Source organism: Pleurodeles waltl, chromosome 4_1 (assembly GCF_031143425.1).
Source record: "Pleurodeles waltl isolate 20211129_DDA chromosome 4_1, aPleWal1.hap1.20221129, whole genome shotgun sequence".
Lineage (NCBI taxonomy): Eukaryota > Metazoa > Chordata > Amphibia > Caudata > Salamandridae > Pleurodeles > Pleurodeles waltl.
In genome coordinates, this window is record NC_090442.1 from 169,215,450 (window position 1) to 169,228,297 (window position 12,848).

At 47.4% G+C, this 12,848-nt stretch overlaps 1 protein-coding gene across 2 annotated transcripts in view; it reads right to left on the reverse strand.

Annotated features, from left to right (window-relative positions):
* LOC138287510 (prostaglandin F synthase 1-like) overlaps positions 1–12,848 on the reverse strand; it is a 546,660-nt gene that overhangs the window by 403,177 nt on the left and 130,635 nt on the right. The gene's annotated exons all lie outside the window — the stretch shown is intronic.

Consider the following 12,848-nt stretch of genomic DNA (forward strand, 5'->3'; position numbering starts at 1 on the left):
GCAGGAGGATGAGCCTGGTGATGGTCGTGTGGCAGCTGTGGAGCCTGTGAACAGTGACGAAGAGGAGGCAGAGGAAGAAGATGTGGACAACAGAAATACACTAATTCATTAGTGTAGGAAAGTACCAGCTTGCCTGACATTTTACCCCCATTTTCACTGTATGCATGTTTGTTTCTGCCTATGTGTCACTGGGATCCTGCTAGGCAGGACCCCAGTGCTCATAATGTATGCCCTGTATGTGTTCCCTGTGTGGTGCCTAACTGTATCACTGAGGCTCTGCTAACCAGAACCTCAGTGTTTATGCTCTCTCTGCTTTTAAAATTGTCACTGCAGGCTAGTGACTAATTTTACCAATTCTCATTGGCACACTGGAACACCCTTATAATTCCCTTGTATATGGTAGCCAGGTACCCAGGGTATTGGGGTTCCAGGGGATCCCTATGGGCTGCAGCATTTATTTTGCCACCCATAGGGAGCTCAGACAATTCTTACACAGGACTGCCACTGCAGCCTGAGTGAAATAAAGTCCACGTTATTTCACAGCCATTTTTCACTGCACATAGGTAACGTATAAGTCACCTATATATCTAACCCTCACTTGGTGAAGGTTAGGTGCAAAGTTACTTAGTGTGTGGGCACCCTGGCACTAGCCAAGGTGCCCCCACATTGTTCAGGGCAAATTCCCCAGACTTTGTGAGTGCGGGGACACCATTACATGCGTGCACTACATATAGGTCACTACCTATATGTAGCGTCACAATGGTAACTCCGAACATGGCCACGTAACATGTCTAGGATCATGGAATTGGGGGGACAAGGGGACAATTCCATGCATCCCCGGGTCTCTAGCACAGAACCCGGGTACTGCCAAACTTGCTTTCCGGGGTCTCCACTGCATCTGCTGCTGCTGCCAACCCCTCAGACAGGTTTCTGCCCCCCTGGGGCCTGGGCAGCCTGGTCCTAGGAAGGCAGAACAAAGGATTTCCTCAGAGAGAGGGTGTTACACCCTCTCCCTTTGGAAATAGGTGTGAAGTGCTGGGGAGGATCAGTCTCTCCCAGCCTCTGGAAATGCTTTGATGGGCACAGATGGTGCCCTCTCTGCATAAGCCAGTCTACACCAGTTCAGGGATCCCCCAGCCCTGCTCTGGCGCGAAACTGGACAAAGGAAAGGGGAGTGACCACTCCCCTGACCAGCACCTCCCAGGGGAAGTGCCCAGAGCTCATCCAGTGTGTCCCAGACCTCTGCCATCTTGGATACAGAGGTGTTGGGGCACAATGGACAGCTCTGAGTGGCCAGTGCCAGCAGGTGATGTCAGAGACCCCCTCTGATAGGTGCTTACCTTTCTCAGTAGCCAATCCTCCTTTTTGGGCTATTTAGGGTCTCTCCTCTGGGCTATTCCTCAGATAACGAATGCAAGAGCTCACCAGAATTCCTCTGCACTTCCCTCTTCGACTTCTGCCAAGGAACGACCACTGACTGCTCCAGGATGCCTGCAAAACCGCAACAAAGTAGCAAGATGACTACCAGCAACATTGTAGCGCCTCATCCTGCCGGCTTTCTCAACTGTTTCCTGGTGGTGCATGCTCTGGGGCTGTCTGCCTTCAACCTGCACTGGAAGCCACGAAGAAATCTCTCGTGGGTCGATGGAATCTTCCCCCTGCCAACGCAGGCACCAAACTTCTGCATCACCGGTCCTCTGGGTCCCCTCTCATCCTGACGAGCGTGGTCCCTGGAACACAGGAGCTGGGTCCTAGTGTCTCCCACAGTCCAGTGGCCCTTCTGTCCAAATTTGGTGGAGGGAAGTCCTTGCCTCCCCACGCCAGACAGTAATCCTGTGTACTGCGTGATATGCAGCTGCTCGGGCTTCTGTGCACTTTTCCAAGACTTCCTTTGTGCACAGCCTAGCCAGGGTCTCCAGCACTTCGTCCTGCATTGCCCAACTCGCTGAGTTGGACTCCGACATCGTGGGACCCTCCTTTGTGACTCTGAGTTGACCACTGTCCTCAGATCTTCTAAGTGCCTGTTCCAGTACTTCTGCGGGTGCTGCCTGCTTCTGTGGGGGCTCTCTGAGTTGCTGCGTGCCCCCTCTGCCTCCTCCTCCAAGGGGCGACATCCTGGTCCTTCCTGGTCCCCTGCAGCACCCAAAATCCTCAACCGTGACTCTTGCAGCTAGCAAAGCTTGTTTGCAGTCTTTCTGCGTGAAAACAACTCTGTATCCTCCAGCACACCGTGGGACATCTTTTGACCAAAGGAAGAGTTCCTGGCAACTTCCGTTGTTGCAGAATCTTTGGCTTCTTCCACCCAGAGGCAGCCCTTTTGCACCTTCATCCGGGGTTTAGTGGGCTCCTGCCCCCCCTGGACACTTGCATGACTCTTGGACTTGGTCCCCTTCCTTTACAGGTCCTCAGGTCCAGGAATCCATCTTCAGCGTTTTGCTGGATTCTTGCAGAATCCCCTATCTCGACTATACTGTCTTTCTGGGGTAGTAGGGTAACTTTACTCCTACTTTTCAGGGTCTTGGGGTGGGGTATCTTGGACACCCTTAGTGTTTTCTAACAGTCCAAGCGACCCTCTACAACCTACCATAGGCCTGGGGAGTATATGGTTTGTGTTGCCCCTTGGCCTATTTCTACCTATTGCATCCTATTGTGATTCTACATTGTTTGCACTACTTTTCTAACTGTTACTTACCTGATTAAAAAAAACGCAACCTTTCGTATTTTTTTCAGGGCAGGCTGTGGTCCCTTGGACCACTACCTGCCCTGAAAAAAATGTTTTGGGTCCATTCACAAACTGGAAGGGGTCCCGTGGGGACCCCTTCCAATTTGCCAGTGGGTTACCATCCACTTGAAGTGGATGGTAACTGCGATACCCTTTGCGACCGCATATGCGGTCGCAAATGGTATTGCATTCCACTCCGAATCGCAAATAGGAAGGGAACACTACTCGCAATATGCATTTCTGCATAGGGAAACGCGTTTAGCGACTCGCAAGCGGCAATTTTTGCCGTTTGCGAGTCGCTAAACGTTTCCTGCATCTGGCCCATAGTGCTATATGATATAAGTGGTATAGTAGGAGCTTTGCATGCCTCCTAGTTCAGCCTAAGCTGCTCTGCTATAGCTACCTTCTATCAACCTAAGCTGCTAGAAACACCTCTTCTACAAATAAGGGGTAACTGGACCTGGCACAAGGTGTAAGTACCACAAGGTACCCACTATAAGCCAGGCCAGCCTCCTATAAATAGTACTTCCAGTGACACACAGGTAAGACACTGTAACTTCACCTTCCATTGCAGTTTTGTGTTTGACATTGAACATGGCAGCCTGATTTCCCTTTTTCTATGGCCACTTACTGTACCCTTTGGCATCTCTATTTTCAGATCTCTGTGCTGCACTCTGGCTCCTGGTGTGTTTACTGCTGCCCACTACGGGTCATACCTATGTAAATATTACAGTACATTTGAATTACAATTTTTACAGTTTGTGAAACTAATAAATATGTCAAACAATTGACAGACTCCATATTTGATTTTGTTCCAAGGGTGTTTATTTAGGTGCTAATAAGAGGAGGGGGTATTGCAATGGGCTGGGTTGCTGATAGAGGAAAGTCCAGGGTAGAGTCCAGTCTATTTGTATCACAGGTGCATTGTCCAAGGGGGCATAGGAAGGGGAGCAATGTCAGTTCAAGGTGGACAGGGTGTCTGAGTGGGACATAAGGGTGACAATCAGGAGAGTCTTATTTCCTGGCGGGGTATTGGCAATGTTCTCTGTCTTCTTCCTGGATCACAGGGACCATTTGCGTGGTGGTTCTCCTTGTGAAGGAGGTGGGGTGCTGGTGGCCTGTTGTTCCTGTGGCGGGGCCTCCTGTCCACTAGCGTCAGCAGAGGTGGAGGGGTGTTCTTCGGTGTGGCTAGTGTCAGGGGCCTGTTGGTGTGCCACTGACTCCCTCATGGTGTTGGCTATGTCTGGCAGCACCCCTGCAATGGTGACCAGGGTGGTGTGGATGTCCCTCAGGTCCTCCCTGATCCCCAGGTACTGTCCTTCCTGCAGCCGCTGGATCTCCTGCAACTTGGCCAGTATCTGGCCCATGGTCCCTGGGAATGGTGGTATGCTCCCAGGATGTTTGGTGAGTGCCTTCTCGAGAGTCGGTTCACTGGGCCTGTCCTCCCCCTGTCGCACAGCAGTCCTCCCAGCTTCCCTGTTGTCCTGTGCCTCTGTTCCCTGAACCGTGTGCCCACTGACCCCAGGTCCCTGATTTTCCTGTGTTTGTGGGGTTGCCTGGGGTCCCGCTGCGTGGGTGCTGTGGTGGTGTTTCCTGAGGGGGGAGGCTCTGTGGTGTGTTGGGATTGTGCCTGGGTAACCGACTGTCCAAATGTCCCTGATGGACCAGGTTGGTCATCGTGATCCAGGCGTCCAGAGCTGCTGTCATCACTGTGGGCCTCTTCTGGGGGGGAGTGGATGTGGCTGGCACCTCCTCTCCGGTGACATTGAGTGGGGGTCCTATGGGGATGTAAATGCAGTGTTAATGTTTCTGTGTGTGCCATCTTGTGCATGGCTATGTTTCCCTCTATGGTTGTTCTTAGCAAGGCAGCTTTGGCTTGTGTGAGTTGTGATTGGTTTGGCTAAGTGATTGTCACTAGTGTGCATGCTGTGGTGATGGGTGTCCATGCAGGTATGTGATGGGGGTCCATGCATTGGTGTTGCATGCAGGGCTTGGTATTGGGATGGGTGGGTTGTGATGGTGGGGTATATGTGAGGTGGTGGGGTGATGGGGGTGAGGGTAGGGGTTGTTGTTTGTGATGGCATGCAGGTACGGTGGGGGATAAAGTAGTAAAGAGTTGACTTACCAGAGTCTAGTCCTCCTGCAACTCCTGCCAGGCCCTCAGGATGCAGTATTGCCAAGACTTGCTCCTCCCATGTTGTTAGATGTGGAGGAGGAGGTGGGGGTCCACCGCCAGACATCTGTGCAGCTATCTGGTGTCTTGCTACCACGGAAAGCACCTTCCCCCGTAGGTCGTTCCACCTCTTCCTGATGTCATCCCTTGTTCTTGGGTGCTCTCCCACAACGTTGGCCCTGTCCACGACTCTCTGCCATAGCTCCATCTTCCTTGCAATAGATGTCTGCTGCACCTGTGATCCGAATAGCTGTGGCTCTACCCGGATGATTTCCTCCACCATGACCATTAGCTCCTCCTCTGAGAACCTGGGATGCCTTTGTGGTGCCATGGGTGTAGTGTGAGTGGTATGTGTGAGGGTGTGTGGGGTGATGTGTTGGGGTATGTGCTGTGAGGTGCGTGAATGGTGTATGGGTGATGGTGTTTTGTGGCTCAGATTCAGTGGATGCTCCTGGCTTGTCTCTCTCTCTTGCCAAAATCTCTGGGTAGTGTGGGTGTGTGTTTTATATTTGTGTGGGTGTGTGGGTGTGGTGTGTGTATGTGTGTCAGGTGTGTATAGTTTGAATTGTCCAATATGGTTTAGTTTTGTATGTGTGTGTGTATTTTGAGCGCTGCAGCGTGTACCGCCAATGGTTTACCGTGGTTGAATGACCGCCGCGGTGATTCGTGGGTCATGATGCTGTGGGTGTATTTCTGTTGGCGTAACGGTGTGGGTTTTGCTACTGCCAGTTTATCATTGACCTTTGGATTGGCGGACTTGTGTGTGTGTCTGTACAGTGGCGGATTTCTATGTGTGGGTCATAATACGGGTAGCGGTATACCACCGAGGTATGTTGACGGCAGTCAGCATTGCGGGAAGTGGCACTTACCGCCAATGTTGTAATGAAGGCCTTTATCTCTAATTAATTGTGATGTTAAAATACTTGCCAAGCTCCTCACAAACAGATTGCTCCAGTTCATTTCCTAACTGTTGCCTGATCAGGCAGGCTTTGCACCTAAATAATCCAATTCACACAATCTGTGTACATTGCTTGCACTGCTCCACCATATTACCTCAGAAACCCATGGAGCAGCATTGTTCTTGAGTGCCACAAAGGTATTTCGTTTTGTGGAGTAGCCATACTTGTTCAGCATATTAAGACAGATGGGCCCCCTCTTCTTTGAAAATTGGGTGCAGTTCTATTATACTAATCCCACTGTACAGATCAAAATGAATAGATCAAATATTTTTCAAAAGAGGAACTAGACAGGGCTGCCCGTTATTCTAGTCATCCTTATGCTGGAACCTTTGACTGCTAAATCATGACATTATTACCATGCATGCCATGCGTGCCAAGTCATGATATGTACTGATTTCCCTGTGTGAGGTGAACATGACTCTCTGCGTACATGACCGAAAGATTAGTCTAAATCACATCCTCAGAGAAAGGGCCTATCAGGGATTACTATAAACTAGACCAGGTTGGTTGTTTTTACTCTGATCCGTGGCACATCCATTTTTGTGCCAGACTACCTGCTGAAGTAGTATGAGGATCTGATTAAATAAGTGGATATATGGATACACAGAGATGAAGGCACCATTTTTAAAGAGAAGTATAGTAGAGTGATCAACGGTTTGGAAGACAAAGTTGATCACTGGATTGAGCACCCATTAGCACTAGCAATTCGTATACCACTATACAATATGGTGAGACTCCAGCAAATGCTTTATTTATTTCTTAATAAGCCAATTCCTTTGTCAAAATCTTTTTTTTTCTCTCCATATCAATCCCAACTGATAAAATTGGTCCAGGTGGGCAAACAAGCTTGTCACAAATGGGAAGCACTAACACTGCCATAAGACCGTTTTGCAGTGCTATACTTAGAACTATATTATCTTTGCATGCAAGAGCACTTTGCCTGTTATTGTACTAAACCTAACCTGCACTTGGCGGTGGAAACAGAAAATACGCATCCAAAACAACTTCATAGGTTACTCTGCCAGCCATCTGTGGTCGCTCCACATATATCCACACTAGTCATTACACTACATACGCCTATAACAGCTAATGCACAATTGGGTACCCTTAATACTAAATGCTGGGGTGATCTATATATAAGTGGCGTGTTTATAGATGTTACCTGGTCTACAGATTACCCCAATAACACACCATTAGACACTTTTTGTATTACCAGCTCAAGACCACATAAAAAACTAACCTGTCATTGTTCCACAGGAACATCCTGCTTTACAACCACTAGAAAAACTGTTAAGTGAGCAAACAGTCAGGAGACTGGTAGCACTTGTTTACTCCTCTGTGCAGCTGGAGGCTCCCACATGGACCTCAGGTTCAAAGAATAGATGGGAAATATGATACAGTTATCGCTCCATGATACTCCTAGACAACACTATTGGCACCCAGCAGCAGACTTCGTATAATATATTTTGGGTACCTTCATATGATGTATTACACCCCAAGAAGTCTCTTTTAGATAGTCTCCGCACATAAAAATGATAGGACTGCCATAATTTTTAATGTGTGGAGACTCCTTAGTCGTAGAGATACTACTTGTAAAATCAATTTATGAATAGCAAACAATCATAAACTTCCAGAAAAGTGTGGCCTAAGAACAAAAGACAGTGATGAAAAAGATGCTCTAGCATCTTAGTCTAATACAGTTCTTACACAGTTCAAATGAAACATCTCAGATTAACATAGGATCTGGAAAAGACGCCTGGCATTTTGACTGTTTTCTACCTTTTCCAGGCAGTCAGATGGATAAGCTTTGCTCTGCATCCTGTGGCACAGGCACAGACAACAACAATTCAGTTCTCAGGATTCCTCATGCGACTGAAAATGTACAGTTTTCTATTAACGTAGTTATAGCTCTCAGTTTTTAGGCACTGATGGCCATGCTAGAAACAAATCAGTTCACATCCATTGAGCTGCATGTGGGTTTATTCCCATCAAAACAGGTTGGACAAGTTAGTGAACACCATTTTGAAGCTTGTCTGCTAACCCTTTCTCTCTTGAACTTTGTTCACTGAGTGTTATAACAGAATGCCTAGAAATTGGCTCGCTTTCCACATCAGACTCCTGGTAGAAATCAGGTCTCTAGTTGATAGAGGTATGCACTATGTCCAAGTAGGGACCACAATCCTAGTCAGGGTAAGTCAGATACACAACCTAAATTAACCTGTGCACACCCTCTGGTAGCTCAGCGCAGAGTAGTCAAGTTTAACTTAAGAAGCAATGTGTAAAGTACTTGTGCAACACTTAAATTACAGTAACACAGTGAAAAACATCACAAAAGACTCCTTCCCAGTGTAGAAAAATAGAAACTATTTATCTGATTAAACCAAGACCAGAATGACAAAATTCCAATAAGTAGAGGTCGAGATAAGAATTTTTAAAGATTAAGGGTCTCATTTCAGGCTGCGGGCGGTATCACTGGCTCCCTATTTCGACTTTTACGCTGGGCCAGCGGACGGTAACACTGCTACCGTCCGCTGGCCCAGCAGAAAAGTCACATCAACATTGCAGCTGGCTCGTAATAGAGCCGGCGGCAATGTTGATCTGCAGCGGGTGAAGTGGCACCCATCGTGCATTTTAGTGCCCGAAATTAGGGCAATGAAATGCGCGATGGGGCTGTGCCTGGAGGGCCCCTGTACTGCCCATGCCAAGTGAATGGGCAGTGCAGAGTCCCCTTACCGCCAGCCTTTCCATGGCGGTGTTTACCGCCGCGGACAGGCTGACGGTAAGGGGAGTCTAAATCAAGCAGCGCTGCCCTGGCGGATTACAACCACCGGGATCACCATGGTGGTATACCGCTGGCGCCGGCGGTGTTACCGCAGCGGAACTGCCACAGTCCAAATAAGGTGACGAGTACCGCCAGCCTGTTGGCGGTACTATCGCCACTATTGTTGAAATGAGGGCCTAAATGTGAAAACAGTGCTTAGAAGTCACTAGCGGCCAAAAGGTAACTTGAGGTTATGAGGGGCCGGTGCAAATCTGAAAGTTCGGGCAGACTGTGATGGAGGGCAGGATGGCTACAGAACCCACACAGGTGCACTGAAGAAATACCTTGGGTAGAGCTTTTTTCGATGTCGAGAGTCCACTGCGTCTTTGTCGAGCAACACAAAGGGGTGACTGTGTCACCATCAAACTCCGTTTAAGTTAATGCGATGCGCCATCACTGAGCTGAGCTGAGTGTTGTCGTTGGATTGCACAGGCAGTGGATCTGATGTCGTTGAACAGCCTTTGCATCAACGTCGAAGGGCGATGTAGCGGAATTTCTCATGCACTCGAGGCAATGCATTGGTTTATGCAGAAATTAGCTGCAGAACCCACTTCTGAGTCCCAGGACTAGAGGAGGGCACCTCAGGCAAGGGTAGGATTCACAGATGGCAAAGTCCACCAGCACCAGCAGGGTTGCAGGCAGTCTTTGATGTCTGTGAGACTGCAGGAGGACAGGGCAGGTAGTTCCTCCTACAGCACAGCACACAGCAAGTAGCAGACCAACACCGCAATGCAGTTGCCAAGTGGCAGTCCCTCCTGGCAGCACAGCAGTCCTTCTTCCTGGCAGAATGTCCTTGGTTCCAGTACAGTTCTGATTAGGTGGGTTTTGCGGTCCAGTACTTATATCCAAATGTGCACTTGAAGTGGGGAGAGACTTCAAAGGGGCATTGAAGAGCAAAAGGTCCCTGCCCTTCCTTCCCGGGTTCTGGAGACTCTACAGGTGGCTGGCTAAGCAGGTCTTTATGTGAGGAGAGGCATAGCCATATTAATTTGTAAGTGCCAGCTCCTCTCTCCCATCTAGCCCAGGAAGACCCATTAGCCTGGTGATAGGCCATCAGGATGCAAATGCCACTCCCAAGCTCCCTTTGTGTGTGACTGTCTAGACGGAATGCACAAAGCTCAGCTGTCATCTACCCCAGTGTGTATTCAGAGCACACTGTCAGAGTGTGTAGACAGCGGCACAGAATGGTTAAAGTAAGAAAATGCCAACTTTCTAAAAGTGGCATTCTCAGACCTACAATTTAAAATCAGACTTTGCCATTGGTTGTGATTTTATATTGTGAGTCCAGAGACACCAAACTCCACATTTCTATCTTTTCCAATTTGAACTTACATTTAAAGGTTGCTTCAAGGTAACTCCAATGTTAACCTATGGGAGAGATAGGCCTCTCCCTTATCAGCTACACTTGACAGCACCTATTATATCATAAGCGACCAATCTATGTCCAAGAGGTCCAGATCTATTATGAATTTTCAGGATAGCTACATAAATAAGTTTACATATTAAGTATCTTAGCTGAACTCAGCTACACATTTATTCAGAGGTTAGCCCTAAAGTCTGGCATGGATTTGTCTGATTGAATGTGCCCCTTACCACAACATTATTTAAGGTCCTGGCACTGTCATGGTTGTATCACTGAAACACCACACATGCAGAACTGAAGGCTAGGATGCCCAACTCCCTTCATGCAGATCATAACAATGTGGCCCACCTGGCAGTTAATCCAAACAACATATCACTCTATGCATGTTGCAATAACCACTGTTTAAAATTAAGATAGCCTTTCATTATCTTTACCCTACTTTATCCATAGAGTAAGAAGATTGAAGGTTCCAGGGTATTACAAATGCTTGTCACCTCTGTGCCTTCGGGAAGCCCAAATTCAAGAACCTGTAGATTCATGAAAGTGGCACTTTTTTCTTTATAGCATTCTGCCTGACGAAATCAGTTTATTCCAAGATCATCTGGCCCCCGCTCTGCCAGATTTTCACTAGCACACAACCCAAGCATTCACAAAATCAGAACAGGGAGTCACGCCTTCTCATACCTTGCTCCTAAAGCCTACAACAACCTCAAACAACATATCATAGCCTTCTCTTTTCTTCTTGACTTCCGCAGGAAGCTGTAGGCCCAAATCTTTGAAGAAGCCCTCCAAGACTGGCCTCACACAATATATAAAGATGCTACGTACATTTTTCCAAGTGTTCTCCACTTTATCGCTTTGAATCTGTCCTAGGAGTGAATGTAGTGTGCAAAACAAATTACAACATAACAAACATAGCTCAGGACTGTCATGTGTACAAATGTTACTTTCCCTAGATTTGCAAAGCACCTGACATCTGATAGTATAGTATGTCTAGGGTGCCGGCTTGCACTTGGAGTGGAGCCCAAACCCAATGATAAGATCCAGAAGGATTCAAAGCAGTATTTACGAATTGATTAATATTATTCAAGAGGTGTTCAGACTGTCCGCTTAGTTTTAGGGAAGGAATTTACCAATGAGGTTGATGGTAGTTCCTTGTTCTTGCACAGATTGGAAAATCAGCTATGTGTAGTTACAGGAATGCACAATCTACTCAAATTACAGTGTTTTTTCATTGAAGTTTCATCTAGTCATCAACTGCTATATTGAGATTTCACAAATCCTCAGTAAAATCTAATCAGTAGAACTGGAGATACACAGTTTTAAAGATTTAGTTATAAATACTGCTAACAAGCAGAAATTGCCAACTGTGGTTATCTGGCCGTGCCAGACCTGGACAGAGTCCAAAGTTCAGGTATATTGGGTCCGATGAAGCTGAGGTGAGGCTTTGCGAGACTTCGTGTCGAGTCATGTTAGTTCAAATGTAGCTGGCAGCTGAGAGGCTTAGCGTCACTCTGACTCTATTCCGTTGAGGCTGGCAGCTGTGTGGCAACGCTCGGCGGAGCTGAGTGTCATTTCAGATGAAGCTTGTAGCTGTATGGCGAGGCTTTGCAGGACTTCACATTGCTATGTGCTGGATCTGGGTGAAGACTAGAGCTGGGCTGACAAGGCACCTCTATCCCCACTTCCAAGAGTCCAAGACTGGAAGGGCAGCACTTGGGGAGTTAGGACTCACAGCGAGCAGAGTCCAGGTGCAGGGTTCAAGAGAATTGGACCCTTTTCTCTTCTTTAGACTGTGATCAGGAGGCCAGTCAATTTACTCTTGGAGTCCCTTTTGTGGTCCTGGGTTCAAGATGAATGTCCAGTCCTTCTTCTTCAGGCAACAGAGTAGCAGACCTTCTTGCAGCAGAATGGCACAGCACTCCTTGTTCTGAGTCTTCCCCAGGTCCAAATGTGTACTGAAGTGTTGGGTTTGAGGGTCCACTATTTATCCTTGTTGCCAACTTTGAAGTATAAGTAGTTTCTAGAGGTGCTTGGAATTTCCTGCCTCCCTACCATAGCCCCAGCTTGTCTGGAGGCACAAAAGTCTAGTGGCATACCCTTTGTAAGTGTGCTGAGGCAGAGGCTTTGTGATATACAATTGTGGTAGGTGACAGCTCCATCCCCCTATAAAGTCAGAGATGGCTCATCTAGCCAACACCTCTTCTCCCCTTGTCTCACTGTCTCAAAGCAATACACAAATGCCAACTGCCAGCTACACTTAGTCATGTGACCCAGGATACAGGCTGCAGGCACCAAATGGTTAGGACAAGAAAGTGCCACCTTTCTAAAAGTGGCATTTTCAGAAATGTGACTTAAAATCCCATACTGCCATTATATTGGTTTTAAATTACAATTCCTTAAACACCAAATTCAACATTCTGACTTGCTCCCTATTGAACGTTATATCTTATTAAATGTAATAATGTAACTCAATGTTATCCTATGAGAGATTTAGGCCTTGCAGTAGGGAAAAACTACAGAGTTTTTCCCTACCAAGACATGTGAAACTTAAAAGTACATGCCTAACTTTTTAAACACGCAGCACCCTGCCCAATGGGCTATTTAGGGCCTAACCTAGGAGTGACTTATATGTATTAGAAAAGATAGTTTAGGCCTGGCAAAAGGTTTATATCGCCGGGTTGAAATGGAAGTTTACAAATACACACACAGGCTTCCATGGTAGGCCTGAGACATGTTTAAAAGGCCATTTAAGTGGATGGCACAAATAGTGCTGCAGGCCCTGGGTACAGGTAGTACCATTTTACTAC